The sequence below is a fragment of the Castor canadensis genome, chromosome 11 (genome assembly GCF_047511655.1).
Source record: "Castor canadensis chromosome 11, mCasCan1.hap1v2, whole genome shotgun sequence".
In the NCBI taxonomy this organism is placed as follows: Eukaryota; Metazoa; Chordata; class Mammalia; order Rodentia; family Castoridae; genus Castor; species Castor canadensis.
In genome coordinates, this window is record NC_133396.1 from 46,140,843 (window position 1) to 46,168,680 (window position 27,838).

General features: G+C 47.6%; 1 protein-coding gene across 3 annotated transcripts in view; it reads left to right on the forward strand.

Moving 5' to 3' along the window:
• The first annotated feature begins 3,933 nt into the window (after positions 1 to 3,933).
• The window catches only part of Rph3al (rabphilin 3A like (without C2 domains)), a 125,903-nt gene continuing 101,998 nt past the window's right edge, over positions 3,934 to 27,838 (forward strand). For 2 of the 3 annotated variants that reach the window (XM_020157899.2, XM_020157900.2), the window contains exon 1: positions 3,934 to 3,994. The gene's annotated coding sequence lies outside the window, so the exon portion shown is untranslated. Of the gene's footprint in view, positions 3,995 to 4,065; positions 4,132 to 27,838 lie in introns of those variants that run through there. The other variant, XM_074046560.1, reaches the window with a different exon arrangement.

Genomic DNA, 27,838 nt, shown 5'->3' on the forward strand with positions numbered 1-27,838 from the left:
AGAGAGAGAGAGATGAATGTCAATCGTACTGTGGCTGAGTGACCCTGCTATAGCTCCATAGTTACCCCAAACTCTAGAGGCCAACCTATCTCCCCCCAAACTACCTTTTGGGGGGCACTGCTTCTGGGGCTATGGGGGGGACGGCAGTTCAGTCAACATGCTGCCAGGGAGAGTGCCATTTTGCAGCGTCCTGGATTTCTTGGAGGATCTTCTGTGTGGGGTGGTGGTGAAGGGAAGGAACAGGTAGAGTTAAAGACTGCCACATTGCCGGATGTCATGGCTCATGCCTGTTATCCAAGCTACTCAGGAGGCAGAGATCAGGGGGATTGTGGCTTGAAGCCAGCCCAGGCAAATAGTTTGAGAGACTCTATCTCAAAAAAACCCAACACACACACTGAAAGGGCTTGGTGGAGAGGTTCAAGGTGTAGGCCCTGAGTCCAAAGTCCAGTACTGCAAACAAAACAAAAAAAACAAAAAAAGACTAGCGTGTCTTCTCATAACCCCCAGATTTGGTAGCCACCTTGGTAGCTCCCCTCCCAGGGAACTCAGGCTGCTGCTCTCAGCAGGGAGGGGGCAAGGATCTGAGGACCAGCTGGGCCTTTTCTTGGAAGCCTTTGGTGAGGGTGCTTATCACCTATCCATCTCAGTTGGAGGTTCTAGTAGGCATTCTGACACAACCGAAGTGTCTCATCCAACTACCAGCATTCACATTTCTTTGATGTTCATCCCTCTCTAGCATGTAAGCTGCAGTACGCAGAAGCTACCCTACTTTGCTCACAGTATCTGTAACATAATGCAAGGTAGTGACTATCTGCTCATGAGTGAATGGCGATTCCACCTCATTTAGAAACCAGGAATCTTTACAGCTGGCAAGATCATAGTTATGTATCTACATATCTATTCCTACATCTATATCTATCTACATACACACACACACATTGGTAGTCCTTGGGATCCTTTCTTCTTTTAGGTAGGGTCTTGCTGTTACAGGAAGAAGTCTCATAGCCAAACTCCTGGGTTTCATAGGTCAGATCTGGCCACTCACCCCACACACCAAATAAAAGGCAAGCGATGGTGGAGGGCAGAGAAAGGAAAGTTCACAGTGGTACAGGCAGCTGCAGGAAGAGGGAAGGTTGAAATAGGAGGAAGAATTTCGGGCAGGGGAAGAGATTATGCATAATTATTAAACAGTCCCAGGCCTAGGTGTGTTCAGGTGGTCAGAGTGGCAGCAGGTGTCCTGGCAGTTCACTGTCTCAGGATAGGTCAAGTTATAGATAGGCCTTGTTACAGTAGGAGTCATGGCTGCCTGGCAGGTGGTCTGCCTTGCAAAGGCTCTGCTATTCCTTTTCTTCTGGACAGTTTCCTTCATCTCTTGTTATAAAGCTATTATCAATCTGTCCTATCCTTCCTGGGTTATGAGGTGGCTGCAGGACAGAATGACTTAGAGCAAAGGACACAGATACAAAATGGAGGCTGGGATGCCAAGCTTTTCTCCTGCTTTCAGTTAACTCATGGGTCCAAGTAAGGAGTCAGTGTTCTCCAGCAAAAGCAGCTTTTAAATACCTGTTACACTGCTGTGTTGTCTTGGTTAGCCATAAACTTGCAATCCTCCTGCCTCCACATGCCTATAAGCTGGCACTACAGATGGCTTGCCATCATATCTGGCTTTTTTTCTTTCTTTCAGGGCTGGGGATTGATGCAGGGCCTTTAACATGTTAGACAAGTGTTCTATCACTGAGCTACACCTGTAGTCCCACCTGTAATCCATTAGAAGAAGTAAATGGGGCACCAGTGGCTCACACCCATAATCCTAGTTACTTAGGAAGCAGAGATCAGGAGGATTGTATTTCAAAGCCAGCCTGGGCAGGCTTTGAGAAACCCTATCTCGAAAAAAACCCTTCACAAAAAAAGGGCTGGTGGAGTGGCTCAAGTGATAGAGGCCCTGAGTTCAAACCCTGTACCGCCAAAAAAAAAAAAAAAACACTTTGCTTAGGTCAAAAAGTAAAAGAGGTGAGGCCATTTTGAGTTTTGCTGAGTACATAGGGAGGGGGCTCTTTCCCACACTTTGGGAAGAGGAATTAGTAAGAATGAGAAGACCTCATCACCAGCCTCTGTCCAGGACCTTGGAATGAGAGGCTGTGCAGTTTGATGGTTTGATGTTTGGTCACACAGGCGGTCACATGTGTGGAAGTGCATGTCCCTCAGCAGTGAGCACACAGGAGCGCCCAGTGAAGACAAGGCCATCTGACTCTGGGGCAGAAGAGGAAATGGCTTTTTGAGTTAGTTGGGAGGCAGTATCTGCTGTCACATGGAAGATGCCCCCAGGGCACTGCCAGATAAAGGCAGTTTTGTTGGCCCTGTGTGGCGACCTAGGAGAACAGGGTTAATTGAACTGTGGGAGCACACAGCAGAGGTGCAACAAGGGCCCATGGGAGGCTTTACTAGTGCGGGAGTGAAAGGACTAGTTTTGCAGGCTCTCAAGGGGCACAGCACCAGCCAGTGGGAGGTGCTTCGGGGAGGCCACCTTCAGGACAGGTATCAATACTTTTCATTAGTCAGTCCAGAGAGGCTTGCTCACCTCGGAGAGCCCTGGCATGGGGCTGGGCAAGCAGTGGTGTGAGCAGCTGCTGGAGGGAGCTTGTGGGTAGGTCGGTGGACCCTGCTCCCTTGAAATTTGGGGGTTAGCAAAGTGACATTAAAACTCTCATTACTGAAACCTTCCAATGAGCCAGGCCTTGGGCCTTCCCCTATAGGACTTCATTCAGTCCTCCGCCCAGGACTATTACTGTCAGAGGTACTTAAACTGTTCACTGATAATAAGCACAGGAGAAAAGCCTGTTGTCTTGGCTCTGAACCATTCCCTCCTGCAGCCACCTTGGAATCAAGGAAGATCGGAGTTGATCGGTAATATCTTTATGACAGGGACTGAAACTACCCTTAAGGAACAGCAGAGCCTCGCAGGAGACTGAATACCCGCCTCCCCAACCCAAATGAGGACAATTACCTATAATGATGAGGGTGCACCTGGTGCAGGAGTAATCATCTCATGGGGACCAGACTGCTCCCTCAGATGATGACAGTGATAACAACTTCTTCCAAACCATTGGAGAACCAGAACTAAGATAATGTCCAAGGAGCCACACCTGTGACTGGGACTGTTTAACTATGCTTACCTTTTGACCCCTGCCCTAATTCTTTGTCTATTCACCTGCCCAAGATCGCATCTCCTACACAGAAGATCTAGAACCCAAATGAAGGTCATGATCCCAATCACAACTGGTGGAGGCTGCCCAGTGAATCTGGGAACCAGGATTCCTAGATTTGGTTTTCACTCAGCTACTGATTTCCTGGTCTAATTGTTTCTCTGTTAAGGATGGAAGGTAACAGGGCTGTACGGTCCCCTTTCCATTCTGTCCCCTACTCCCACCCTCCCTGGATACAAAGCCAGTCAGCCAGGCTCAGAGAAGGCGGAAATGGAGAACACAGCAGATTAGTTCTGAATCTGTGGAGCCAAGACAAAACTGGTGAGAGACAAAGCTTTTCCTGGCTGCTTCCTTTAGGGTCAGCAGTAAGTTGTCTCCATTTGTGTCTCCATCAACGAAGTACTTATCGTTCAACAAATACGTGTTGAACGCCAGCTAGTGCCGGGCACTGCTCCCAGTCTCACCAACCATACCCACCCTTCTTTTGCCTTCTGGGGTTGTAGGAATGGGTCTTTGCTATAAATGCAGATCTACAGTTGGGGTTTAGGGCCTTGAAGGTGCTTAGAGAAAAGACAGTGCAGTGTGTTATAAAAGCAACAAAAAAGAGCCCTGGACACCCGTACCATGGTGCAGACAGCCATTCCGAGGGGGCCTCGGCCTAGAGCCTCGGCGCGCAGCAACAGGTCCCAGGTCGCAGAGGGCGGAGCGGGGCGGGGCGCGCGCTGGGTACCCGCAGCCACCGCCAGAGGGCAGCCAGGGAGCGCGCGGGGCGCCAGGGCCGGTCCCCCCAGGTAAGTGTGGCTAAAGTGGGGCCGCCCCCATTTCGGGGGCCCAGTCTCAGGGGGCCGGGGAGAGTCTTTGGCTCCGCGGCGAGGGCAAGAGGGCGCGCGTGGTGGCTCTGGAGCGGGGGCTCGGACCCGGGAATTATGTGAGCCCGGGGTGGGAGCGAGCCCTGGGGACCTGCGGGGCGCGGGCAGGGCCTGGCGCCGAGCTGCCTTCCCCGGCCGCGCCCTCCCTTGGCCTCAGGGTTGCAGTCGGGGTGTCCCGGGCAGCGTCTGGGCGCGCCCCTCCCCCCACCGCCCGCGTGGCTTCTGTGCCCGGCCCGCCGCCTGGTCGGGGCCCTCGGGCGACCTCGTGTGCGCCCCCAGCTCTGGGCGGCGAATGGGGGAAGGGGAGGTGCGGGCGGCCGCGGACTCCAGGCGGCGCTGGGGTGAGCGTGGCCGCGAGCCGGTCAACAAGTGCGGTGTTTACCGAGCGCCCGCGCGGCGCGCACGTGTGGCGGGAGGGGCCTGGGGTCGCGGCGGCCCGCGGAGCCTGGGCGGACGGGGGTGGGGAGCAAGCGCGCTACTGCCCCTTTGCCTTTGGCCTGGCCGGGGACGGGGATCGGACTCTGCAGATGACTGACGTGGGGCGCCGTGGGGGTCCCGTGCCCTGGACATTGGGTTTTCGTCCACGGTCAGGAGTGAGATTCCGATGGCACGTTGGTGCCCAGGGCATTTCTCCCTCGTGAGCCACATCCCCGGAGCGCCTGTCCTGCCTGTCCTTCTTTTCATGCCCATAGCTTCATTCTATCCTGAGTCTCTCTGGGCTCACAGTGGCGCCTAGGCCACCTGCCCAGTCATGCGGAAGCCTCCCTTCTTGGGCTGCAGAGAGGACTCTGCTGGGAGGTCCGACGTGGTTGCCTCCTGCCTGGCTGTTCACAGGGCTGAGTGACCTGATTATCCACCCGGGTGGTCTGTCACACCCCAGGGGTGGCCCGGGGAGAGGAGTGATGCTGAAGGTGACATCTGAGCAAGAGGACCCAGGTGAACGGATCAGTGCCATCCTCCCTCTGTGCAGCTGCAAACCTTTGATCCTTGCAGCAGTTGGAGGGAGGACAGGGGAGTAGAAGCTGAAGGGCGTTCCTGGAGACCCGGGGGAGAGAATGGGTCGGGCCAGCGCTGCTGTCCACATTCTAACCCCCCTTCCACACCTAAACATAATTGAGTCCTCACTGCCCCCTCTGTCTCCTGCCTCTGACAGCCACTGGGCTCCCACCTGCAAAAAGCCAAAATCATGCCTGTGAGCCATGGCTCCACTTCCTCTTTAACTGACACATTTTCCCACAAGTGTTCTGCACCTGCCATCTCCTGTCCCCGTTTGCCCTAATCCTGTAGCCCCTCTGCTGGCCATGCCACTTTGCAGAAACGACAAAACTATTTTCTGGAAGTCATCTTGTTTCCAAAGACTGCTGTTTTGAGGGCCCTCTGCCCTGCTGCTCTGCACCCCCAGCAGAACCCTAGTGCATACATGTCCATCTTGCAGGCCTCTCTCCTGGCCTTGCTCTTCGTTCCTAATCATTCCTGTTCCTTTCCTGAACTCTCTCCCCTCTTTCTGGAACAGGTTTTTCAGGCCCCGTTTAAAGCTTTTTGGGGCCATCTTGGGGAGTCCTCCAGGAACCTCTTTGGTGTCTAGTCCTGTCCAGTCTTGCTCTCCTGGGATACCCCAGGGCAACTACCTCCCTCACTTCTTGGCAGTGGAGGTCTCCCTCCTTCTCTGTCACTGCATGCTTGTCTCTGAAGTGTCTTGCTTCTCCCCTCTCCTTTGTGACTGGCTCTTCCTGGCCTAGACCAGCACAGGCCAGAGTACAGAGGTTTCTTGGCTGGTCTCTCTGCTGCCTGTCCCATGCAGCAATCCATCTGACATGTCACCTCTAGAATGTGAGCCCTTCATCCTGTCACTGACTCACTCCTCTGAGGAATCTACAGAGGTGTGGGATTTCCTCCTGTGTGAAGGCAGTTCTCTTCCTGGGCAGGTTCTCAGTCCTAAGTCTTTCTCAAACCACTTTCCAATCCTGCCACTTAACTCCCTCCCCTGGGTGTCTTCTTGCTCCTGCCCCTGCTGCTTGGCTTAGGTGCTGTTTCTTGGCAAAGCTTGGCTCCCCTGTCCCCCACCAACACTTTTTCCTGGCCCTGTGCCCTTAAGCTAATGCTGTCTGCTGATTCGCATCCCCTCCTTTCCTTGACTCCCCTGATGGCAGCCATAAACCTGTTCCCTTTCTCCCTGGATCCCCAGGGTGGGGCACCCTACAGGCACTTAATAAAGGTGCTTCCATCTGTACACCTCGAAGAACATTCCTCCCTATTATCCTTCAAAGTCTAGTTTAAACTCTGTGTTCCCCAAGATGCCCTATTTTTCAGATCCCAGTCCTTCTGTGCCGCTGGGCTAACCGATAGATTGGTTACAGGTTGCGCCACACAACTTAATACTTCATTTTCTGCTGTCAGTCTCCCATTGTATCAGGGCAGGACTCGCTTTGCTGACTCTTAGTCGTAGGAGCTGTGTCCTGTTGTTGGGCAGTATGGTTAGTCCAGGCATTCGCTTTTGAGCTCTTCTTATGAGTCCCAGTGAGGTGGCATTAGGATTACTGTCCCCATTCTGCCCATGAGGATGCAAACTCAGAGAGGGCCAGGGCCCTGCCTGAATCACACAGCTTGCAGCTGGGCGGAGTGGAGGTTGGAGCTGCAGTCCGTCTTGGATGCCAGGGTTTGCTGTTTGTCCAAGAAGCTCACGTGTGTCACATCTTCTGTGCCGCATTGGTACCTGGCTCAGGTATGCAGGACATACTGGTGGCTTGGTTCGTGGTTGCTTGGGACTCCACTGGACTCTGGGAAAGGACTTCCTACCAGACAGTTAATGGTGGGACATGTGACTCAAGGAGACTGTGACATCAGCCAGAAAGCCTTGGAAAACAGGCTCTTTTCAGGTCTGGCTTTAAGTAAGAATTATGGGATAGAGAGACAGCTATGCAAGTCCTCTCCAGGTCATTTCTGTCCTATAAGGCACTTCTAAATTCCTTTTTTGGTAAACAAAACTACCTCCCTCTCACACCCCCCCCCCATATTAATGCCTTCAACTAAGTTTCTTTAAGAGATGTGTGTCCTTCCCTTCTCCTGCAGGTCACTGTCATATGAAAATGAGCTCCTGCTGTGAAATCCTGTTACCATGGCAACCAGTAGTGTGAGGCCCTTGTCTCTTGCTCCTAGGTCTCTGCAATGTAAGCTTCTAGGGGCTTTTTCCATCTATGTTGCTTAAAAAAATATAATACTATTCATTCTCCTTTTACATAGACACTAAAAATGCTTTTTTCTAGGCAGTGACTTCTGGATGCTGTGCCAGCACCAGGCTGCTGGCACACGTTAATAATGACCCAGTACCATGACCCCGACTTAGGTCACATGCTAAGTGATGCCCAGCTCCTTGTGACTAAAGGACAGTGCGACCCTGTTTCAGCTGGGTGGTGAAGTTGCCTGTCTCCTCTCTGAGGGCCTTGCTCATAGATATCCTGGCAGGGGGCCACCCAGAGCAGATCACCTTGGAGTGTTAAGAAAGGCTGTGCTGAGCCGGCATGGTGGTGACATTTGTAATCCCGGCCCTTGGGAGGCTGAGGCAGGAGGATCATGAGTTCCTGGGCAGCGTGGGCTACATAGTGAGACCCTGTCTCCAAAAAAGAGGTGGGGGGCTGGAGGCGTGGCTCAACTGGTAGACCAGCTGCCTAGCAAGTGCAAGGTCCTGAGTTCAAACTCCAGTACTACCACCACCAAAAAGAAAAGACTGGGTACCTGTGGCAGTAATCACAGCTAATGTAGACTGAGTGGTCACCACATACAGACCCTCTTCCCTTATTTGATCCTCAACCAAGACAGTTAGAGGTAAAGTACTCTTATTGCCATTTTACAGGTAAGGAAACTGATGCATTCAGAGGTTAAGGTTTGTTGATAGACACACAGCAAATATGTGATAGAGTTGGACTTTTGTCCTGGAAAATCTGCCTCCTATGGCTGGTAACCTACTTTATATTCTCTAGAGAGCAGAAGAGCAATGTTTAAGGAACGAAAGGGTGAATTGGAGAGGTGGGACACATTGGCTTTCCCAAGCTTTGAGGATTAAAGCAACTGCTTTTAATGCGTTTTACAGTGGGCAAAAGGCCACGGCAAAACGGCATGTGCTGTAATGTTCGTGGCACTATTTGTAGAAAGCAGTAAAGCTGGGACTCAGTCTGCGTCCTGGAGCGGGAGAATGGACCCAGAAACGGGGGTCAATGCAGGTGACACACTGTCACAGTGAGAATGAGCAGTTTGCAGACACACAGTGCAACATGCATGAGTCACATAAACAGAACGCTGTGCAAATGGAGCCAGACGAAAGCGAGCACACATGCTGTGTGATTACATTTATATAGAGCGCAAGAAGGGTGACACGAATTTAAAGTGTTGCAAGTTAGGGTAGTGGCTTCCTGGAAGCCCGGGGAAGGCTGGAATGTATGTTTTGTTTTTGGTTTATTAAAGGGATGGGGTCTCGCTGTGTTGCCCAGGCTGGCCCCCAACTCCTAGGTTCAAGTGATCCTCTAGCCTTCCAGATAGCTGGGACTACAGATGTGTACTACCATGCTCAGTCTTTTTTTTTCCCATTGCTAGGAACCAAACCTCCTGCATGCTAGGCAAGCACTCTTATCACTGAGCTACACCCCTCCACCCCAGAATTCATTCATCAATTTTGATGCATCCTTCTGTGTTATACTTGAATAAAATGTACCAAAACAGGAAGAAGGAAAAAAAAAAAAGCCAAGAATTGAATACAGATACCCTATTCCCTTATAAGAGAGGCTACTGACTTTCCCTAGAACATTGCATCTGATGACAGGTGGGAGGTGACAGGTTCTGGAGGGAGTTGGAGAGCAGAGCCAGATCAGCTCTGGTTTCTTCTTGCCCCTTGCATCCTGCACCCTACTGGCCTTGTAGGGAGCCCATGGGTGGCTGCTTAGTTTGGGACCAGTCCTGGTCTTGCTCCCTGGATCCCCTGGGGGTGAGTGAGTGAGGGGCTGTGTCTCACTGCCTGCTAGTTGTGGGGAGCCAGGTCAGTGAGGAGCAGCTGCAGAATCTAGGTGGTGCTACAGCCCTGGCACAGACCTCAGCCCTCTGACCATCAAGCTGCTGCAAACCCCAGCATGTCAAGGACCGCGCCAGCCTGAAAAGCAGCTGCATTTGCTGTGAGAGGCTCCTCCTTTCTCAAGGCAGCTCTGTGCTGCTAAAAATACTGGAGCTCCTTATGTAAGCCCACAGACACGTAGTTGGCACCTTATGTAAGAGCACTTATACCCTGGACAGTCCATCAGGTGCATGCTGCTGTGACCATTGTGGGCCTTATGAGGTTGGTGGTGGGTTTGACGAGAAGGGTGAAGAGTAGTTGGTGTCCAGCCTTGACTGATGCACCCAGCTGTGCTCCTGCCTAATTTGCATGTTGGTGTCTTTCATCTTTGGGTCTCATCCATCCCAGCTGCTGGGTTGACACCTGGAGTTTCCCCTTGCTAAGCCCCTCCCCCATTCACTGACAGCTCTTGGAGTTAGAAGGACCTCCTATGTCATTCACGACTCCCCTCCATCAGTGACCATGACCATTTGACCTGTACTTGAATGCTATCAGTGATGAGGGCAGTCCATCTTGTTGTTGGATGGTGGTTTTTAATAGTAAGGAAAAATAATGGCATGAATAGGGCACAGAATAAGTCAGGTAGGCCAAAATGCTGGGCGGAAACTAAGGAGAAATTGCATAGGGTCAGATCTGTAAATCTGTGGGATAGGAAGCTTGGAAAGGCATCATCATGGACACTGCAGGACCTGTTAAAAATGGTTTCTTGCACCTGTAATCCTAGTTACTCAGGAGGCAGAGATCAGGAGGATCAAGGTTCAAAGCTAGCCTGGGCAAATAGTTCTTGAAAATAACCTATCACAAAAAAAAGGGCTGGTGGGAGTGGCTTAAGGGAGGCTCTGAGCTCAAATCCTACTACCGCAAAAAAAAAAAAAAAAAAAAAAATTCCAAAAACTGGCAACTGCTTTCTCAGAGTCAGCCCTAAAGGAGCTGGCATGGGCTAGTGGAGCTCGGGCAGAGTATGTACTTGCACATGAGATGCCCTGGGTTCAATCTTCAAAAGCCCTCAAATTCCCTCCTCCCACCCACCACACGTACTCTGGCACCTGTGTACACATGGGAGGTCCTGGGACAGCCTTTCTGCAGTGTGCTACTTAGTAGTGAAAGACTGTACAGTTTGCATGTCTGCTGGTGGGTGGTCTTGTAGTTTCATACCTTGGAATACTGTGTAACTTTGAGAGGAGTTAGATCTTTATGCAACAACAAGGATGAATCTTAGGATTGTCAGGTGCAGAGAGCAAATCTAAAGCGATAAATACAGTATGGCATTCTTTATAGACGTGTATACATGGGCTGGGGGTGGGGCTCAGGTTGTAGAGTGCTTATTGCTGTGCACAAGGCCCTGGGTTCCCTTCCCAGCACTGCAAAAAAAAAAAAAAGTGTATACCTGGCTCTCCATGAATATCAGTATATCTCACCCATGTAAAAGAATATAGAAAATCAGAAAACTTTTTTTTTTTGATAGGACTGAGATTTGAACTTAGGGCTTCATGCTTGCATGGCTCTACTGCTTGAGCCATGCTTGCAGTTCATTTTGCTCTGGTGGTTTTTGAGATTGGGCCTCTATTTCCCCAGGCTGACCTTGAACCCTGATGCTCCAGATCTCAGCCTCTAATAAGCATGAGCCAGTAGTGCCCAGCAGGATCCTGTATAATAACTGTCGTGTGTGGGAAAGGAGAAAAAGGTTAGGTGTGTGTGTGCATGTGTGTGTGTGTGTGGAAATCAAAGAGAAATTTAGACTTCTCTGTGGTACTTTAATTTAAGCAAATAATTTATTTTTCGGCAGTACTGGGGATCTAACCCAGGGCCTTGGGCGTGTTAGGCAAGTGCTCTACCACTGAGCTACACCCCTAGCCCTTGAGGGATATGTACCACAAAATTCATTTGGGTACAAATGAAACTCCAGTACTACCAAAAAAAAAGTATTGACTGACATAATATATATATACATTTTCGCCTCAGTTTGGTGTTTTTTCTTTAATTCTTATGACACAGAAAAGCTTTAAATGTTTATGGACTGAATGTGTTCCTCCAAATTCATAGGTTAAAGTCCTCATGCCTAGGTTGGGTTATTTGGAGTAAGGAGGAGTTAGAGTGGAAATGGGTCATAAAAGCCTGGAATGTGGCTCAGTGGTACTTGTCTGACATGCGTGAGGCTACGAGTTCATTCCCCAGCACTTGGGAAAAAAAAGAAAAAGGTCCTAAGATAGGGCCCTGATCTGACAGTCTTGCTGTTCTTAGAAGAGACAGTAGAGAGCTCTTCCTCTCCTCACACCCCCAGGAAAGGCGATGTGAGGACACTGGAGAGGGTGACAGTCTGCCAGCCAGGAAGGAACCCTCACCAGGAACCTAGTCAGCTGGCTCCTTGATCTTGACTTTCTAGCCTCCAGAATTGTGAGAAATGAATGCCTGTGGTTTCGGCCCTAGTCTGCCCTGTTAATGGCAGCCCGAACTGGTCAATACAGTGATTAAATCCGTCAATCCTTCCATTTTAGGATTTCTTCTTTGGCCTTTGGGTTAGAAGTCTTTCCCATTCCAAGGTCAGATGAAGAGACATCTGATTTTCTTCTGGTTCCTTCTTCTTTCAGCCTTTCTATTCTGCTCTGTGTTCAACTTAATTCAATCAAAATTTATTTTGTCCATGATGGGAGGTAAGACCCTGATTTTATATCTTTCAATTCCTTCCTTCCTTCCTTCCTTCCTCCCGCCCTTCTTCCCTCCTTCCCTCCCTCTCTTCCTTCCTTCCTGGGACTGGGGTATGAACCCAGGGCTTCTTGCTTGCAAAGGAGGCACTCTTCCATGAGTTACATCTCCAGTCCATTTTTCTCTGGTTATTTTGGAGATGGAGTCTCGGGAACTATTTGCCTGGACTGGCCTCAAATCATGATTCTCCCCATTTTAGCCTCCCAAGTAGCTAGGATTACAGGTGTGAGCCACTGCTTTTACAAATTCTTGAGTTCTTTCCATTCACTTTCTTTACCCTCTAACTATATTTTAAATTTATTGTTTGAATATACATTACAGGTTGAATATCTGTTCTCTGCAATGCTTGGCACCAGAAGTGTTTAGGATTTCAGATTTTTTTTGAATTTTGGGATATATGCATCTGCATAATAAAATACAGGGAGGTGGAACTCGAATTTAAACATGAAATTTATTTCTGTTTCATATACACCTTATCCATGCAGGCTGCAGGTAATTTTGTATAGTTTTTTCAGTAATTTTGTGTGTGAAATTTCATGGTGTAGTGTCTTATCAGTTGCTTGAAAAGTTTTGGATTTTGGATTTTTGGATTAGGGAGATTTAACATGTACAGTCATGTTCAAAGTCCAGAAGGCACAAAAGGTGAACAGTGAGAAGAACCCCTTTCTCCCTCATCCCTCAGCCTCCCACATCCAGTAACCAGGGTTCCTAGATTTTGGGGGGCACCTTCCTGTTTCCTCAGACTGACTTGAAATGTTAGCCTCATTCTAGTTTACAAACATTCTGTTCTTTTCTCTCTACTGTCACATTTTTTATTATGACTTTATATATCTTAAAGTCTGGCCATGCAGATTCTTTTCCCAGACTTCCTTGGTTATGCCTACTTACGCATTCTTCTGAGCGAAATTTCTAACCATTTCGCTGCTTTTTCTACAGATGTCATTAAAATCTTGTTTGGAATTATAAAATTGAGTTTTCCTGTCCAGGAACATGGTCCCTCCCTTATTCACCCATGTCTTCTTCTCCATCAGCTTCATGGTTTTCTTTTTTTTTTTTTTTTTTTTTTTTGATGGCACTGGAGTTTGAACTCAGAACCTCACACTTACTAGGCAGGCACTCTTACCACTTAAGCCACTCTGCCAGTCCTTTCTTTTGTTGGGTTTTTTCGAGATAGGGTCTCACAAACTATTTTCCTGGGTTAGCTTCAAACCATGATCTTCCTGATCTCTGCCTCTTGAGTAGCTAGGATTATAGGTATGAGCCACTGGTGCCGGCTCATGGTTTTCTTTATGGAGGCTGTCCACGTGGCTTGTGAAATTTCTTCCTAGGTCTTTGTGTTTTGGGAATACAATCTCCCACCTTCTCCCTCTCCTTCCCCTGCCCCACCCCGGCCCCCAGCAGAGCTTGAACCCAGGGCCTCAAGCATGCTGGGCATTGTACCCTGAGATACATCCCAACCTCCTCATTTTCTTCGTAACTGGATATTGTTGGAATATAAGAATATAAGAATTTTTCTTTTTTGAGGATGGAGTCATCCTATGTTGCCTAGTCAGCTTTCAGTCAGTATGACAAAATACCAGAGAAAAGCAACTTAAAGGAGGAAGACGTACTTTGGGTCTGTTGCTTTGGGCCTGAGGTGAGGCAGAACATCATGGCGGCAGGAGTCCGTAGAGGAGGCTGCTCACCTCATGTTTGGGTGGGGAGGTAGGGGCCTGGCTCCCAATACACCCCAGTGACCTAGTTCCCCCAGTAGGCCCCAGCTCCAAAATTTGCTCCACCTCTCAATAGTGCCACCAGCTGGGGACCAGGCCTGCAACAGGAGCCTTTTGGGGACATTCCAGATCCAGACCGGAACACCCAGGCTGGCCTCAAACTCTTGGACTCAAGTGATCCTCCCACCTCAGCCTCTGGAGTAGCTGGGACCACAGACTTGTTGCTATCCATGCCTGGCTTAAAGTTACTCATTTTAAAATTTTTCTTATTTTTATTTATTTATTTATTCTTCTGGGACTGGAGTTTTAACACAGGGCTTTGCACTTGCAAAGCAGCCGTTCTACCGTTTGAGCCACACCTCCAGTCCATTTTGCTCTGATTATTTTTGGAGACTGGGGGGGAGGGATGTCCTCTCAAACTGTTTGCCCATCTCAATCTCCCAAGTAGCTAGGATTGCAGGCATGAGTCATTGGCTCCCAGCTACTGATTATTTTAGAATCGTGTAATATATATACAAAAGATCATATAAATAAAGCACGCAGGTGCAGTTTAAGAAGACTAATGAAGCAGACATTTGCCCAGGTAAGTTAGGAAACAGAGTACCTCTAGCACCTTTAGAAATAGTTTCTACGCCTGTCTGTAGACAGATCTTGTTCCCTGTCTATGCACAGAGGAAACCTAACCTGAATGTTACCGTAACCATCAGCTGTTCTTTATAGCTTCACCACTAGGTTTATAGCCTGACTGCATTGTTTGATTTTGCATGCATGTCAACATTTATAAACAATCATACTGTCTCCGGTGTCTTAACAGGTCCACCGGTGTGCTTGTGTATTCTTGGAACTCACACCGTCACTGCAAGTCACTTGTAGTCCATTTCTTTTTTACTGCCCAGTGTGGTCAAGATGCCCTTCCATTGCAGGTGGGCATTTGGCTCGTTTCTGCCTTTCTCTGCTAGTACCAGCTTTTTTCCAGGTGTAGGTTTCTCTTGGCTGTGGATAGGAGGAGCAATACATGGTTACAGCTGTGTGTGGTTCCACTCATGTTGTTCTCAAAGTCTGAAGCACTGTGTGTCCCTACAAAGCACAGAGTGCCCACTGCCCGGCACCCTCCCACCCTCACTTGTGTGAACCAATACCTTGTTGTGGTTTACATCGGCATTTCGTGATCACTGTAGAGGCTGAATGCATTTGCGGGTTATTTGTGTTTCCTTAGTTTCATGCCAGACTTTTCTTTACCCATTTTCCCCTATTAGATTATTGGTTTTTTCCTTTTATGGCACTGGAGTTTGAACTCAGGGCTTCACTCTTGCTAAGCAGGTGCTCTACTGCTCCAGCCATGCCTCTAGCCCTCTCTGTTAGATTGGTTTTTTTTTTTTTTTCATTTTTCTTTTATTATTCATATGTGCATACAAGGCTTGGTTCATTTCTCCCCCCTGCCCCCACCCCCTCCCTTACCACCCACTCCACCCCCTCCCGCTCCCCCCCTCAATACCCCGCAGAAACTATTTTGCCCTTATCTCTAATTTTGTTGTAGAGAGAGTATAAGCAATAATAGGAGGGAACAAGGGGTTTTGATGGTTGAGATAAGGATAGCTATACAGAGCATTGACTCACATTGATTTCCTGTGCATGGGTGTTACCTTCTAGGTTAATTCTCTTTGATCTAACCTTTTCTCTAGTACCTGTTCCCCTTTTCCTATTGGCCTCAGTTGCTTTAAGGTATCTGCTTTAGTTTCTCTGCATTAAGGGCAACAAATGCTAGCTAGTTTTTTAGGTGTCTTACCTATCCTCACCCCTCCCTTGTGTGCTCTCGCTTTTATCATGTGCTCATAGTCCAATCCCCTTGTTGTGTTTGCCCTTGATCTAATGTCCACATATGAGGGAGAACATACGATTTTTGGTCTTTTGAGCCAGGCTAACCTCACTCAGAATGATGTTCTCCAATTCCATCCATTTACCAGCGAATGATAACATTTCGTTCTTCTTCATGGCTGCATAGAATTCCATTGTGTATAGATACCACATTTTCTTAATCCATTCGTCTGTGCTGGGGCATCTTGGCTGTTTCCATAACTTGGCTATTGTGAATAGTGCCGCAATAAACATGGATGTGCAGGTGCCTCTGGAGTAACAGTCTTTTGGGTATATCCCCAAGAGTGGTATTGCTGGATCAAATGGTAGATCGATGTCCAGCTTTTTAAGTAGCCTCCAAATTTTTTTCCAGAGTGGTTGTACTAGTTTACATTCCCACCAACAGTGTAAGAGGGTTCCTTTTTCCCCGCATCCTCGCCAACACCTGTTGTTGGTGGTGTTGCTGATGATGGCTATTCTAACAGGGGTGAGGTGGAATCTTAGTGTGGTTTTAATTTGCATTTCCTTTATTGCTAGAGATGGTGAGCATTTTTTCATGTGTTTTCTGGCCATTTGAATTTCTTCTTTTGAGAAAGTTCTGTTTAGTTCACATGCCCATTTCTTTATTGGTTCATTAGTTTTGGGAGAATTTAGTTTTTTAAGTTCCCTGTATATTCTGGTTATCAGTCCTTTGTCTGATGTATACTTGGCAAATATTTTCTCCCACTCTGTGGGTGTTCTCTTCAGTTTAGAGACCATTTCTTTTGATGAACAGAAGCTTTTTAGTTTTATGAGGTCCCATTTATCTATGCTATCTCTTAGTTGCTGTGCTGCTGGGGTTTCATTGAGAAAGTTCTTACCTGTACCTACTAACTCCAGAGTATTTCCTATTCTTTCTTGTATGAACTTAAGAGTTTGGGGTCTGATATTAAGATCCTTGATCCATTTTGAGTTAATGTTAGATTGTTTTGGATTCATGGGGGATCTTCATAGTTCAGGCTGTGGTACTAATGCAATGCCTAGGTAGGCACGCAGATCCTTCTCTCAGGTTTTGGCTTTTCTGTATCTTAATAGCATTATTTGATGAACAGAACAGATACTTGAGCAAACTCGCCATTAACTAAAACTCAGTATTTGTTTGTGGTTTTTTTCCTTTTGTGATGAAATGTGCATTCAGTAAAGAGCATAAATCTGACATATTCCATCTGATGAACTCAGCTAGAGCAGCATTTTTTTTTTTTTTTTTTTGAGACAAGGTCTTGCTATGTAGCCCAGGCTGGCTTTTCAAACTCGAGATCCTCCTGCCTCAGTGTCCCAAGTAGCTGGAATTATAGATGTGTGCCACCACACACCTATACGCTCAGATGAATGCATAGACCTGTGCAACTCAAACTCTTATCAAGATGGAGAGCATGACCATCATCCCAGAAAGTTCTCTCATGTCCCTTTCCAGTGACTCCTCAAGGTTCAGCCCCCAAAATGGGCAGCCCAAGAACGTGGCCCAGCATGGGCCAAGATCCCATGACCTGGAAGATGGCTACACAGGTGTACCCGCTTTGTAGGAGTGAGACAAGTAGCACACTTCTGATGTATGTAGCTTTCAGGCCTAGAAACCCCAGGGCCTTGCACGTGCTAGGCAAGTGTTGTCACAGAGCCACATCCCAACCCCACGACATCATTTGGACATTTGGGTTCTTGGGCTGATAAGGCAAACTGTCAAGCAGGCAGTCAGTTAAGAGTTAATTTAAGAAGTTTGCAGCAGGCCAGGGTTTCATCCCCAGCACTGGAAGGAAAAAAAAAAAAGTTTGCAGCAAACTACTTCAAACACCTGGGTTTTGTGGGATGCTTTTTCCCCTCCCGACTTTAAATTACATTCCCAGTTTTGAAACAATTTTCTCTCGGTCCCCAGTGGGAAGCTAATGGAGGGCGTGTCTTAAATTAGAAGGAGGAATGTAGGAGTGTATGTTACTTTCTGGGTTTCATTTTTGGAGCCCAGGTTCACCCTCTGGCTTTGTGATATGGAATGTAGAGGGATTAGGTGAGGGGGTCTTGGTGCAGTGGTCAGAAAACCAGGGTTCAATCCCTCTGGGACTGTCGCTGAAGAAGGCTCAGATCTAAATTGCCCTGCACTAAGTGCGACTCATTTGAAAGTAAAAAAGGAAAGGAATTCTCCTCTGGTTTCTTTTTTTTAATGTCATCAAATCATAGATTAGTGACAGGAGACGACCCAGTTTCCACGGGTCTCTGAATTGTCACAGTGCTTGTCCTTGTTAATGTCAGGGTCTGGGGAAGTATTTGATCAAGGGGACGGTGGCCTGGGTGAGGCTGGCCGAGGAAAGGTCAGAGATGAATGTGAAATGATTTCTATCCCACGAGGGGAGGATCAGCCCAGCTGTGTCCCCTGTTCTAGCTTTTGTTTCTCTCCTACCCCACCCCCACGCCTCTTTTCCCGAGCTTTTCTCCATGTGCCATTTCTCGTTCTGCTGCCATGGGGGGTGGGGTGGAGGGTATCGCAAGAACTTCTTCATTTCCTTGACCCCAACCCCTCATCCACTGTTTGGCCTTGTTCTTAGGCTTTTGACTTCAGCTAACAAAACTAAGACCTTTTTTTTTTTTTAAATAGTGCTGGGAATGAAGCCCAGTGCCTCCTGCATGCGAGGCAAGTGCTCTCGCACTGAGCTCCACTCCCAGCCCCCTGAGACCTCCTTTATAAGGGCACTAATCCCATTCGTGGGAGCTCCACCCTCATGACTTAATCACTTCCAAAGGCCGCACCTCCTAATTCTGTCACCTCAGGGGCTGGCATTTCAACACAAGTTTTGGGGGTACACAGCATTCAGATCATGTAGTCTCCCCATCTCAAGCACCACTGAAGGGATCTCTGCTCAGAGTATCTTGGCTGGCTGGAGCTGCAGGTGGCTGTGGGCATGGTGGGTGTGCGGAAGTCACTTTTGTAGGTTGAGTGTTGTGAGGCCATTGTGTGGAAGGGAGCTTTGGTTGGTATTATTTATTGTGACTTTCCAACAAAAGATGAAGTGTCTGTGTGTGCGTGTGTGTGTGTACATGTGTCTGGTACTGGGCCTTCAACTCAGGGCCTCTCTTGAGCCATGCCCCAGTCCTTTTCCTTTTAGTTTGTTTTTCAGACAGGGTCTGGGACTTTAGGCCTGGTTGACCTTGGACTGAGATCCTCCTATTTCTGCCTCTTGCATAGCCGGGATTGGAGTTGTGTACCACCACACCCAGCCCCCAAGTGTTTTGCTTTAACCTTGTCAGCTTGTTGTGATTTGTTTTTGTATTTTGTTTTGTTTTATTTTGAGACTAGGTCTTGCTATATAGTCCAAGTTAGCCTCGAACTCAGGATCCTCCTGCCTCAGCCTCCCCAGAAGGGCTGAGATTACAGGCATGTACCATGACACCTGGCTATTACTATGATTTCTAAGCAGGTGGAAGAGCAGCATCTCCATACAGGGGCACCTCTTCTGATCATGCCCTGTGGGATGGAGTGGGCTGGGCTGGTGTCAGACTTCCCACACAACCCATCATCAGGTTCTGGTATCATAGGGGAACTCAGTGTCACTTGACAGAATAATTGGGCTCTGATTTAGCACAGGGGTACACTTGAGAGCAAAAAGGCCCAATGTGGAATTGAAGTTCCCTTTACAGAATTGAGAATCTCCATCCAGGTCAGGGAGAGAGGGAGTAGCCAGGACCTGATGCCCACAGTGTGGGCAGTTAACGTGGCAACTCAATGAGGGCCAGAGGTTTACTGAGAGGAGGTGCACTGTATGACGCTCTCAGTGCTGATGGAGGCAGAGCATGGACACACAAGGTGCTGGCATTGGGCCCTGGGACAGAGCTGGGGGATGGACGGCCAGTGGAGGCAGATGCTCAGGGGAGGGCTCAGCAGCACAGGGAGCAGGCTGGGGGTGCAGGTATGCTGGGGGAAGAGGGGAAACATATGCAAAGGCTGGCAGCTGGAATCCAGGTGAGCCTCACACAGGATCTTCCCTGTGGGGGCTCAGCAGGAGGTAATGGGGTCCTGACAAATGGGCAGGGCCAGGGCCAGGCAGTCTCAAGATAGGTCTTTAGAAGTGAGGGAATGAGGCTTCTATTGGGAAAAGGCCCTGCTCAGAACCACAGGCTTGGCATATGGGTCTGGAGGATGTCATGAGCCCAGAGCAGCAAGGCTGGGTGGCTTATAGGTTAAGGACTCAGAGTCTATGTTTTTATCCTGGTTCTACCACTTCCCCACTTTGTGACCCTCTGTGGCCTCAGTTTCTTCCACAGTAAAATGGGGGTAATGAGAGCGTCTGTGGCATCAGATGAGAAGTCATCTACAAAACAGATAGAACCGCCTTTGGCCCGGCGGTGTCAGTTGTTAATATTGGGGTCTCTCCAGTTGCCCCAAGGAATATCCTTCTGGACTTCGAGCTGCCTGTGAATGGAGTTCATGTTCAGGGCTGCTGTCTGATTTTTCTGGTGTTCCACAGCCCCAATGCCTGCTGTGCTTCTGTGGCTGCTGAAGAATCTCAAGTCTCATGCGTTGCTCAGTTTACTCGTCAGATTTCAGTGACATCCCTTTCTGCTTCTGGCATGGCCTTTGTTCTCTTTGATCCTTAAGTTGATTTTTTTATTGCATTTACTCCCTAAACTGCCTCCAGCCCTCCACGAAACAGGCAGTTCTACACTTGGAATGAATAAATACATTTTAGATCACACATGGGCTCAGTTGCAATGTGAGGAAGAGAGTGAGTGTCCCACCGCCCTTGGCCCTGTCCTCTCCTCATCACTGAGTCTGGGGTATCAGTTGAGGCAGACAGAAAGTTCAACCCCTGGGACAGGTCAGGGTGGACCCTCCTCTCCAGCCCACCACAGAGGAAGAACTATGGATTTTACAGCCACGCAGGTGAATTCTGGGGCCCGGTGGTGGAATTGGGAAGGGGTGAAGAGGAGGACAAGGTCTCACTCTAGTCAAGCATCTGTGGATGCACAGTACTGTGCTAGGTGCTGAGTCCATGCTGGGGTGCTCCCAGAGGCTGCTGGAGGTGAGTGTCCCAGCCATGGGGCTGCAGTATCTGCAGAGCAGGACTGTAAGATGCTGGCCTTGAACTTTGGGACAGGTGGGGGATAGGCTGCAAGTGGAGGCAAGTCACAGGGAGTTGGCAGTAGACAGCAGGGAAGGGCGTGATGGCAAGGGAAACAGGCTGGGAGTGCAGAGAATCAGTCTGGACTCTGGTGGGTCATAGGAAGGAGCACATGGAAGACTTCCCCAAGACAGCTTCCCAATCTTCAGACCCACCAGTGCATACGTCTTAGTCATCTATTGTGACAATATCGCAGTGTAGTAAGTAACCCTGAAGCCCACTGACATATGGCAAGAAGTATTTATTTCTCCTTCTCTCAGGTCTGTGACTAGGTGAGGCTTCACTGCTCCAGGCTGTTCTCGGTGGAACTGGGTTGGCTTCATTCTGTGAGCTGGGTTTAAGTCTGTTCCATGTATTTCTCATCCTGGTTGGACCAGTGACCACCCAAGGGTGGCAGGAGCTGTATAAGCAAGCTGGCTCAATTGCACAAGCACATGTCAAGGCTTTTCTCCCATCACCTTCACCAACACTCCATTGGCCAAAGCAAGTCACATGGCTCACCAGTAGGCCACCACAGGGTGTGGCTATTTAAATACTGTCACAGGGATGAAAACTTGAGACCAGATGGGTACGGTGGCTCACATTTGTAATCCTAGATACTTGGGAGGACCCTTACCTCAATCAAGAAGCCAGGTGTGGTGGCATGTGACTGTGATCATGGTTATGTAGGAAGGCTTAGTGGGAGAATTGGTGGTCTGAGGCTGGCCCCAGACAAAAACACGAGACCCCACCTGAAAAATAACTAAAGCAAAAAAGGACTAGGGGCATGAGTCAAATGGTAGAGCACCTGCCTGGCAAGTATGAGGCCCTGAGTTCAAATCCCAGTGCCACCAAAATAGTTGAGACCAATAAATTAACTTCCTTTAGGACAGTTTTATTCATTCCCTGAGTAAGTATTTGTTGAAAATCTCACCATCCCAGGCTCTGGGCTGCTTTTGGGGAGTGGGCCTGGTTCTTATCTTATGGAACATCTAATAATGGAAAAACACACTGAAGAACTGTTTCTATCACTAATTATTAAAGAATTACAGGTGTGTGGCTAGCAAGTGTGAAGCCCTGAGTTCGAACCCCAGCACCACCAAAAAAAAAAAAAAAAGAGAGAGTGTCCCTCAATAATGAGGCAAGGGATCCTTTTTTGTTTGTGTGCTTCTGTTCTTGCCTTTGTTTTGTTTTGTTTTTATTAGCATACATTAGTAGTGTAAGGGAGTTTCACTGTGATAACTCCATAGATGAGTGCAGTGTACTTTAAATGAGCTCACTCTATTTACTGTATTGACTTAGCAACCTCATTCTCCCCTGACCTTTTAAACAGCATTTGGTGGGTTTCATTATGCTGATTTTGTGTGTGTGTATGTGTGTGTGTGTGTGTGTGTGTGTGTGTGTGTGTGAGAGAGATATTCTTCAATCTGCTCTACCCCACAGTACCCTCTCCTTTTCCTTCCCCTCTCTTGTGACACCCCCCCCAGTTCCTCAAGGGATCCCTAACAAGGTTAAGGTTAAGCTTACTGCTGACTTCTCATCAGAAGTCAGGAAGCCAGAAGGCAGTGGGGTGTCAAAGTCAGAGAGCCGAATGAAACAGGCTGTCGGCCAGGAATGCTATATCCAGAAGAAATTAAGCCATCCTAGATAAATTAGAAAATTTGTCACTAGCAGACATGCCCCCTAAGAAACATTAAAGGCTGAAATAAGAGGGTGCTAGGGAGTGACTGAAATCCACAGAAGGAATAGAGCTCCTCTAAAGTGTAAATGTATATTGTTTATAATTCTTTTCATCTATCAGATTTAAAAGGCCACAACAAAAAGCAATGATCATAAAACTTGACAGGATTATGATGTACAAAGATATAATTTGTGTGTCACTAACAGCATGAAGGGGGGAGGAAGAGAACTTCAGTTGTGTGTCCTAACAGGGACACTCTGAGAAGTCAGTTTTGTCATTGCGCTGCATCATTGAGTGTTCATACATATACTGAGGTAGCTGCGGCATCACTAGGTGGTGTCATTACGGCAACACTGCTGTCTGTGTGGCCTGTTGATGACCTAAATATCATGCAGCATGTGACTGCATATTAGAACAAAGTTTTCATGTATTATTGAAATTAAGTCAGCACTAATCCAAGCAAGATTGTTTTAAATTAAAATGTTAATTGTATGGGCTGGGAGTGTGGCTCAGTGGTACAGCGTTTACCTAGCATGTGAGAGACCCTGGGTTTGATCCTCAGCACCACCAAAAAAAAGCAAGTAAATAAAGTTAATTGTAATCACCAAGGCAACCTCTAAGAAAATACCTTAAAAATAAAAGATTAAATAGAAAATAGCTATTTAACACAAAAGAAGGGAGAAATGGAAGAAAATAGGGACAAAAAAGGTATGACATAGAAAAAACTCAAAATGGTATCAGTTCTGTCCTATTAGTAATTATATTAAATTCAAATGGACTAAATATTCCAATAAAAAGAGAAAGGTTGGCAGAATGGATTAAAAACAAAACAAAACAGGATCCAAATATTTCCTGTCTACAAGAGACTCACTTTAGATTCAAAAGCAAAATTAAGTGGAAAGTAGAAGGCTGGAAAAGAGAGATCTTATGCAAACAGCACCTAAAAGAAAGCTGAAGTGGCTATAAAGTATCAGATAGACTTTAAGACAAAAATTGTTACTAGAAATAAATAAGGACATTTTGTAATAATCAAAAGGTCAAGCTATTAGCAGTTATATCATATAAAAGGTCAAATGATAGCAGTTATAAACATATGTGCACCCAATAACAGATCCCCAAAATCCAGAAGGTAAAAACTAACAGGAGGGGAGGAACAGGCAAGTCAACAATAATAGTTGAGGGCTTCAAGGTTCCCGCCCCCACCTTTATTTCTTGTTTTTGAAGTGGAATCTTGCTGTGTAACTCAGTCTGGCCTTGAACTTGAACTTGTGATCCTTCAGCCTCAGCCTCCTTAGTGCTGGGATTATAGTCATGCACCACGATGCCTGCATTTAAAGTCTCATTTTCAATAGAATACGCAAGCAGAGGATCAACAAGGAAATAAAAGCCTTGCATAACACTATAAGCCAAGCAGGCTAAATAGACGTCTGTAGAACACTGTCCAACAGCAGCAGAGTCTTCTCAAGTGCACAGGAAGCAGTCTCCAGGAGAGGCCGTATGTTAGGCTATAAAACAAGTCTCAATGAATTGCAGAGGACTGAAGTCATACAAAGCACGTTCTCTGACTATAGTGGAATGCAAGTTAGGAAATCAAACCTAAAGGGAATTTGGGAAGTTCACAAATCTGTAGAAAGTAAATTCACTCTTAAGTAACCAATGGGTCAAAGAAGAAATCACAGAGAAATGAGAAATGAAGGAAAATGAACATCTAAGATTCCAAAACTTACAAAATTTATGGCTGTGAATGCCTATATTAAAAAAAAGAAGACCTCAAATCAGTAATCTTCCACCTTTAAAAGCTAGCAAAAGAGCAGCAAACTAAACCCAAAGCAAGCAGAAGGAAAGAAAGAAGATTAGTACAGAAAAAAATGAAATTGTGAACAAAAAGGTCATGCATTGTATGATTGCATTTATACGCAGTGCCTAGATATGCAAGTCCCTGGGCAGAAAGTAGATCAGTGGTTTCCAGGAGCTGTGGAAGGGAGGGGATGGGGTGACTAATGGGTTTCTTCCTGGGGTGATGAAAATGTTACAAAATTCTACTGCAGTGATCATGCAAAATTCTATGAATATACCAAACCCCACTGAATTGTAAACTTTAAAAGGGTGAGTTTTATGGCTTGTGAATTATATCTCAATAAATGGTGCTAATAAAAATGTGGTTTTTTAAAAAACAGATTTAATTAGGTGAAAAGGATTGTGGGGAGAATGTAGGGGAAATATTTCCCATGCAGGAGTACTGGGGTGTCTGCAGGCCCGAGGGCAGGGTATGGTGTGAGGGACCCACAAGAGGCCCCAAGTAGGGTAAAAATTTGGTTTTATCCTAAGAGCAGTGGGAAGTTACTGGGGATTTCAAATGGGGCAGTTCCATGCCAGGGCTGGCATTTTGATAAGCTCACTATGACATTAGCAAGGAGGACAGATTAGAGAGGGTCAGGAGAAGATCTGGAGAGGTAGCAGGCAGGAGCAGCCAAGGTTCAAGGAACCTGCATTTCAGAGAGGTCTGTCTTCAAGGTCACCCTCCTAAATGGAGACAGACCTGGCACAAAGCCTCAGCTTTCCCCAGACACGCCACTGATCTGAATGCCCCCAGGTATTCTTAATCAGCTCAGGGCTGGCCCAGGTGGCAGGGAAGTGCACATCACATTAACCATGCTACTGAGGACCTGTGGCTTCCAGGACTGGTTGCAAGCAGCGGAGATTGAACAGAAAGGGGAATTCATTGCCAAGGCCCCAGAGTATCTCATAGAAGAGAAGGATTGGCCACCCAGGCCCTGGGAGGGCTGAAGGAAGCACATATACCAGAGGGGAGCTGGGAGCCTCGCTCTGCCTCAGTCTTTGTATTCTCTCCACTCTTCTTCCTTGTTCTGCAAACCACTTTTCAGTTCCTCATAACTGGGCAAGTCCACCTGGGGAAAATGGCCTCCATCAGCTAGTAAGTTTTTAACTTATGGTCCCAGGCAGCAGTCAAGTTGAGAACTCACCTCTTTGGTGCTGGGATGGAACCTAGGGCTTACTGCACGCTGAACACATGTTCTGCCACTGAGCTATGCCCCCAACCCCAGACTTCTCAGAGTTTTAAGGAAGCCACCTTTGTTTTATCAAGTTGGCTTGGGTGCACCCCTGGCAGAGTCAGTTGGGCCCAAGGGGGCTGGTCACAGGGTGAATTCAGGCTTCTGGGGCCATGCCTGGTAGGCTGCTTCAGTGAGGTGGGGAGAAGAAGGGCCATCAGATCAGGGTGACAGGTTACCTTATTTTGAAAGCCTCCCCTCTACCACCTTTGATAACTCAGTCAGCACCCCATCAGTCTATCGCCCCTCCCCAATCAGTGTGCCCCTAGGAATTAACTACACATCATTACACAAGACCTTGTCTCGTCACTTGAATTCCTTTGTAGACACAACATCTGACTGTCTGTCATCCTTCCCCTTTTTGACTTCATTTTCAGCCCTTGCCTGGGCAGAGAACATTCCAGACTTTGGAAATAGTCTTTCTGCCTTTGTGAAACCTGTTAGTTTCCCCAGAAAAGAAAGGACTGGCTCCTGCCCTCCTAACAAACTTGTTGAAAGGGACTGGTTACTGTCATTGTCTCATTTTCACCTGCTGTTTGAAACGCAGTGGGGCTGATTCAGGTGCCTGGAGCCCTGGTGATTGTGGAATAAATGGGCCTGTGATTGGGGACAGGAAATGTCTGTGAAGTCTGGTGGGAGGCATGTGTGAGGGTCAGCTGCCCACACTGCCCCGCTGTTTGCAACCTTGGCTGCGTGCCACGCAGCCCTTTCTGCAGGGATGCTGTTTCAGGAGGCCGCCGGGGCCTAGGCCCTTCGTACTGGGGATAGTATCTCCAGTCCTGAGCAGTGAGATTGATCTTGGCTGGGGCTTTCTCTCTCGCTGAGAAAGGCAGTGCAGTCAGCCACTGCTCTCAGACATCAGAGGGGGACAAAGACACTCTGAATGCAGATGTGGGTTCTGACGGTTTCTTTGGCTCTGAATTCCTGCAGCATTTTATAAAGAGGTCTTGCAGTTTGGTGCCTTATTATTTATGACCAAATGCTGTTGCCTGCAATACTAATCACCAGCCACATGCACTGAGCTGGGGCCACCTAGCACAGCCACCCACCTCTGCATTTAATTTGCTGCCACCATGTGAAGGAAGTAGGGCAGATTGTGTTATAGGCATTGAATAGTTGATAAAATCTTAGGCTGGCTGGGCGGGAGGTATGAGTGTGTGTACGGTTTTCCCTTTCACCGTCACACCACTGGAAAGAGGTGGAGCTAACAGCCTGGCTTCTGATCTCGGTTCATCCCAGAATGCAGCTGTATTCTGATTCTTTCAGGCCAAGACTGTGTCTTCTTCCTCCTTGTTTTTCCTGTCTGTTAGGATGAGGGGTTGTGAGTGGATAACTTACTCCTCTGTCGTATTCCATATAGAACTTGAGAATGTGTATTTCTCTATGTATCTTGTATAGAAATAAATACGTACTTATAATAAAAAGTTAAATGCTATGTACCAGACCGATAAATAGCTATTTTACATTTATCTATCTATATATGTGTATGTTGTATATATGCATATATACATATAGATGTTTATACTGTTTCTGTATCTGTCTGTCTATATATGTGATTAAATATGCATCCATAAAAATAAGATAATGCTTGGGGCTGTGGCTCAAGTGGTAGAGCACCTGCCTGGCAAATACGAGGCCTTGAGTTCAAGCCCCAGTACCACCAAATAAATAAACAAGATCAGGAAAATTATAGATTAACGAGAAAGTCAAGACCAGGGGAGAGTAGAATATATAGTCAGGCCATAGAGCTTTACACAGTTTTCTATGTTTGAGGCAGACTTAGCTCTGAGCCAATAAGTGGTCAAAGCAGGAAGAAGAATATCAGTGACGTGGTTCCTGTGGTCCATAAGGAAAAGGATACCGGTGGCTGGATGTGTTTCCAGGCCATTAGATCTGAAGGACATGTCTCATCTGGTGATCATCTGTGGACCCCTGAGGGGTGAGGAGAATGTGTGGAATGCATGCCACTGCTCACCATTGTAGTCCACTGCTGTTCCTGGCAGACATCACTAATTAATCACAGCACTTCCCCCTGAGCCCAGGGGCCTTCTGCCTTTCTAAGCATCGTATTCCAGGTGGTCATTATGGGCCATTTAGAGCCTGCCACTGAGCTGAAACCCACGTGTTCTTCTAACATGAGGGGTAAAGGCAGTCCTCTCCAAGATGAGTTTCAAGGTGACAGAGGCAGCCCCCATCCTGTTTGTCATTGTCTCGCCTGTCTGATCACAGGGTCTGGAATGTAGTTAAGCGCTCAATTTAATACTTGTGGAATGAATGAATGAAGGAGTAAAGCAGGTGAGGAAGGAAGCAGACACTCACTGACCAGCAGAAGTTAGAGAGTAGAGGTCAGGGGCAGGTCTCAGTGCTAAAGGAAGGGACAGGTCAGCCGATAAGGGAACTTCTAGGGAGGGAGAAGTGCGTTCCACAAGGAAGGGATGATCAAGGAAGGCCTGAGGTGGAAAGTGTTTGCTGGTTCCTGAAGGATGAGGTGGAGGGGGGCGCACCTGGGGCCATGGGGGCAGCA